The 5,893-nt window shown below is 46.0% G+C and overlaps 1 pseudogene; it reads left to right on the top strand.

Moving 5' to 3' along the window:
- LOC103734211 overlaps nt 1-5,571 on the top strand; it is a 6,396-nt pseudogene extending 825 nt beyond the window's left edge.
- Nucleotides 5,572-5,893: the final 322 nt, after the last annotated feature.

The raw sequence follows: 5,893 nt of genomic DNA, 5'->3' as shown, positions 1-5,893 counted from the left end.
CCTTGGCTGGCTGCCAAGCCTCGTGACTCCAAGCCTTGGCTGGCTGCCAAGCCTCATGACTCCAACCCTTGGCTGGCTGCCAATCCTCGTGACCCTCGCCTGTTTACTCCAACTGGAGCAAGCGCAAGGAGCCCGATCATGTGCTGCCTGCCTGATCAGAGACATCATCAAGCATGACCCTGCTACGTGGCCCAATGAGCTGCCACTCTGCCTGCCTGCTGTGTGTGTGTGTGTGTGCCCTGATTGGTCCTGGCTGGGAGGAGGGCTGTTGGGAACGAACTATATAAGGACTGAAGTGTGTAATAAAGGAGAAGAAGCCTGAACCTCACCTTGGTGTCTGTATCGTCTTTCCTCGGCTCTGCTGGACGGAGTCATGGCTTGCGGCATCCTCCTGCTTCTCCATGTGCCCAATGGGCATGTCACTCAAGTGCAAAGAAAGTAGAAAATACCACATGGAGAACTTCAGAAAAAAAGGAAAGCTGTGTGTATCTGATGATGGGCCCACATCAAGAATGTATGATGAGCACTTACAACTCAGTAACTAAGAGACAATACAATTTAAATATGAATGATAGCTAAGGTCTGTGAAAGGCCAGTGTGTGAAAAGGTGGTGGCATGATTAATCATTAAGGAAATGCAGCCAAAAGTATAGACAGATGGTGGTGGTCTGAATGAGTGCCCCCCGATAGGTTCCAAGTAGTTAGACTCTTGGTCCCTAGTGGAGGACCTTGGACACTGTTTAGGGAGGGCCATTGGCCCTTTAGGAGGTGTGGCCATGCTGGAGGAAGCATGTCACTGGGAGAGGGGGCAGTGAGAGTTCAAAGCCATGCCCACTTCCAGTCTGTGCCTCTCTCTCTGCTTTCTGTACCTGTTTGAAGATGTGAGTGCTCAGCTTTCTGCTCGGGCCACCTCTGCTGCCATGCCTCCCTGCCATGATGGACACTTACCCCTCTGGAATTATAAGACAAATAAATTCTTCCTTCTATAAGTTGCTTTGTCACAGGGTTTTATCACAGCAACAGAAGAGTGCCTAATACTTCGTACCTTCTGAGATGTCTAGAGTCAAAATGTCAGTCAGTAACAATGGTGCTGAAGATGAGAGGATACTGGACCTCTTGTCCCTGGAGCTGAAGATGACATGACATTGGGGACCACCCCCTTCCCACGGTGAAGATAAGAAGAGACTGGAATTCTGGTCTCCCAGTGGCAAGAACACAAAACAGATTTTTGGAAATAGTCTGGCGGTTCCTCCGGAAATTAAGTCATATGACCCAGAAATGTCCTTCTCAGATACATGACTAAAAAAAATGAAAAAGTATGCTCACACACACAAAAATGTGTACATGAGTATCTATAGTGACATTCTCCACAGCAGTCCCAAATTGTAAGCAACTCATATGTCCAGTACCTAATGAAGAGCCAAACAGAATGAGACCTATCTGTAAAACAGAGTATTATTTGGCCTGAAAAAGGAAGAGCAAACTGATACATACTACCACACTCATGAACCTTGAATATGTTATATAAAGTGAAGGAGAAAATCATAAAAGTTTGCATACTATGACTCCGTTCATACACCATGTCCACAGCAAGGAAATCAACAGAGACAAGGAGTAGATTATAAGTTTCTTTAGGGTGGGAGGCAGGGGTGGGAAAGATAAGCTGGCACTAGCTGGAGGGAATGGGGATTCTTTCTGAGATGGTGATTTGGGGATGACTGCATTTATCCATGAGCACAACTGGAAAACCATTAAATTATACCTCTAAAATGGGTGTGTGAATTATAACTCAATAAAACTGTCGAAAACAAAAAGGAACACAAACAGGAACCTGCGTGTGAAGAAATTGTCACAGTAGAAGTCAATGGCAGGAGAGGTGGGAAGAAAGTCTCATCTTACAGTGCAGTCAGTCCTCAATAAACCCATCATAAATTGAAAACAGTCAAGAATGCATCTAATTTGGGGATGTAACTTGGTGATAAGGCCCTGAGTTCAATCCCCAGCACCAAAAACAAAAGTGTACTGACTATACCTGACCCAAACTTAGCCACATGGTGCACTCAAAGCACTATAGCATTTTGGTTGTTTCTCCTGATCATCACGCAGTTGACTGAGAATGCCCAGCATTATGAGAGATCATGTAGTGTATACTGCTAGTCCAGAGAAAGACAGGAACTGAAAATTCAAAGCATGATCCTGGGATTGGAGAGATGGCTCTGTGGGTAAGAGTATTTGCTTCATAACCATGAGTACCTGAACCCAAATCCCCACCACCCACATTTAAAAGGCAGATATGGCCTCATGTGCCTATAACCATAGTGCCCTGAGGGGGTGGATACAGGAGGATTGCTGGTCTTGCCAATCACCAGCCTAGCTCCACGTTCACTGAGAAACCCTGCCTTAAGAAGGTGAAGAATAGGGGCTAGAGAGATGGGTCAGTGGTTAAGAGCACTGACTGCTCTTGCAGAGGACTCGGGTTCGGTTCCCAGCACCCACATGGCAGCTACGAACCATCCTTAACTCCAGTTCTAGGGAACTCTGAAGGCGTCTTCTGATCTCCGTGGCATTCCCATGACACAGGGGCACTCACATACATGTAGGCAATACACTCATACACATAAAATAAAAATAATAAAATTTTATAAAAAGTAGTACAGCAGTTTCTTATAAAACAAAATGTATTCTTAGCATACAATCTACAATAATACCTTTGGTTCAATTCAAAGGAATTAAAACCTAGTGTACACATGAAAACTACCATTCAAGCTGGGTGTAGTAGCACATGCCTATAGTCCCAGCATCAGGAGTTGGGAACAGGTGAATCAGGAGCTCAAGACCATCATTGGCTACATAGTGAGTTTAAGGCCAGCCTGAGCTACATGAAACCCTGTTCTGAAAACTTCCATATAGATGTTTATAACAACTTCATTCATAATTGCCAAAATTAGAGACCATGAAGGTGACTTACAGCAGGTGAATGGGCAAATGAGCTGTGGTATATCCAGACAAAGGCAAGTCATTCAGTATTGAAATGAAACAAAAGAGCTGTCAAACAATGAGAAGCAGGAAAGTGCTCTCAATGCACGTTAGTGAGTGAAAGAAGGCTGTCTAAGATCGCTGTGTGTGTGTGTGTGTGTGTGTGTGTGTGTGTGTGTGTGTGTGACATGGCTGGAGTCTCGGTACTGGGGAAGTAGGAGGCTCAAGGCCAGCCTGGGCTACATGGTGAGATTATCCTACCTCAAAACAACTTCAAGGATGACAGGAGAGCCAGTCTGAAAAGGCAAGTTACATACTTTATAATACCACTTATATATTATTTGATTTTTCAACATATGTATGTGTGCCTGTGTCTGTGTATATGCATGTGCTTTCAGGTGCCTAAGAAGAACAAAAGAGAACATGGGATCCCCTAGTGCTGGAGTTGCAGGCAATTTCAAGCTGCCAGACATGGATGTTTGGATCAGAACTTGGGTTGTCTGGAAGAGCAGCAAGCTCTTTTAACTGCTGAGCCATCTCTCCAGCCCCCCTATATAATATTTTTAAAGGCAAAATTATGAAGCCAGTGAAAAGGTCAGTGGTTTTCAGGAAACAGAGTAGATGGAGGGATGAATAGGCAAACACAAAAGAATAAAACTAAAGTCTGACACTGTAATTGTAAATACCTATTATTCATTTGTGAAACCCATAAATGCACAACATCCAGTGACCCCTGAGTGAGTTACGAATTTCAGATGATTATGATATGTAAATGGAGGTTCCTCAGCTGTGGCAAATGTACCACTCTGGCCAGGGATGCTGATAAGGGAAACAGCAGAACAGAATCAGGAAGCACATAGCAACTCTGTTTAATATTACTGTGAGCCTGAAACGGCCTAGTAAAAAGTTTACTAATTAAAAATACGCATTGTGGAAGATCCCTAATGAAACTTGGCTACCTTCACCAACATCCTGTGGAGTAAGTTCCCAGACATCGAAGGACAGGTCTTTGACTACATGACTTGCACAGCGGCAGCATGGACCTTGAGTCTGTGGATGACCCGATGGAAGCTGGGGACAGCAAGGATGATGTGGGTGGGCATCAGGGCTGTGTGTCAGCACATATACAACACTCTACACCGGGCTGAGCCGCAGAACCAGAAGCACTCAGAGAAGGAAATGCTGATGACCACCCCCCGCCCCAGTCTTGGAGGATGCATCAGCCTGTCAGGCAGGCAGTTGGTTGGAATCATCTGGCATGAACAAGTCCAACGATGTATAAATTGAGAACTTCGATGTGTCTTTTAGTGATAGGGCACTGCTGGCTCAAGCAGATGTGAACTTGGCATGCAGCTGCCACTACAGGCTGGTAGGACGGCATGGTCTGGGGAAGATGACACTGTTAAAGATGCTGGCCACCCAGAGCCTGCAGGTTCCAGACCATGTATCTCTGCTGCATGTGGACCAAGAGGTTGGTGGAGATGACACCCCGGCCCCGCAGAGTGTGCTGGAGAGTGAGAGCGTATGACAGAACCTGCTACCACAAGAGGGAGAGCTCCATGTCCAGATTGCTGCTGGCAGGGCAGAGGGCTCAGAAACTGCACAGCTGGCAGAAACTCAGGCCACAACCCTAGTCATCTTCCATGACAGCAACTTCTTGAATGCTATCACCACAGATATCATTCACTTGTATAGCCAATGGCTAGATGGTGGGGGGTAGGGCATGATGCTGAAGACTTCGTCCAAGAGCAAGCAGAAGAGGTTACTCAATCAGCAGTGTGACTATGAGGCACGGCAGCAATATCACCAGCACATCCAGGTTTTCATTAACCATTTTCACTACAATGCCAACAGAGCCTCTCAAGTACAGAGTAAATTCAAGATGCCAGAGAAACTACCCGAGCTGAAGCCAGTGGACAAAGAATCAGAAGTTATGATGAAGTTTCCAGATGGGTTTGAGAAGTTCTCACTGCCAATTCTGCAGCTCAATGAGGTGGCTTTCTACTATGATCCTAAACACTTCATCTATGAGTCTCGCATATACGTGGTTGGAGAGAATGATGCTGGGAGGTCTACCATGCTGAAGCTGCTCATGGGAGACCTGGCTTCTGTTCCAGGTATCAGGTATGCCCATGGGAATCTGCAGATTGGCTGCTTCAGCCAGTGCCATGTAGAGCAGCTAGACCTGAATGTCAGTGTTGTAGAACTCCTGACATGCAAGTTTCCTGGGCAACCTGAAGAGGAATATTGTCACCAGTTGGACCAGTATGGCATCTCTGGAAGAATGACTATGTGCCCCATTGCAAGCTTATCTGAGGGTCAGAAGAGCCGATAGCCTTTGTCAAATGATCTTGTCCTGCCCCAACTTTTATACACTGGATGAACCCACAAACCACCTGGATGTGGAGAACAATGAGGCTCTGAGCCCTGTTCTCAACAACTTCAGGGGTGGCATAACTCTGGTATCCCATGATGAACACTTCATCCAGCTGATGTGCCAGTAGTTGTGGGTGTGTGAGAGAGGTGGTGTCACCTAGGTCAAGGGAGGATTTGTGCCCTTCTCCAAGAACAGTTCTGCCAAGAGGGTTTCCTCTAGGGCCACCAGGATGATTGAGGACTGTGCCTAGGACATGGACTTGTCTTGCAGATCCCTGGGCTACCATGTAGGCAACTAACTCCAGGCTTAGGACTTTCTCTACTTGGGGACAACTTTATTCCCCAAATTTCTCTTTGCATTTCAACTGCAACATCCTCTGTACAATGTGGGAAGACCTAGTCAAGGGCCTGTGAGGACTGTGTCCCAAGGGAAAGGGATATGGGATAGCATCTGGGATTATAAATACCCTACTGCCCAGTTTGACAGGGCTTCATATGGCTAAGTTGTAAATTAAACATCCTCCTGAAAAAAAAAACATATT

The sequence above is a fragment of the Nannospalax galili genome, unplaced genomic scaffold (assembly GCF_000622305.1).
Source record: "Nannospalax galili isolate Female #2095 unplaced genomic scaffold, S.galili_v1.0 scaffold1096, whole genome shotgun sequence".
In the NCBI taxonomy this organism is placed as follows: domain Eukaryota; kingdom Metazoa; phylum Chordata; class Mammalia; order Rodentia; family Spalacidae; genus Nannospalax; species Nannospalax galili.
Note: the sequence above shows the minus strand (reverse complement) of the source record. Positions and strands in the feature narration are given on the sequence as shown.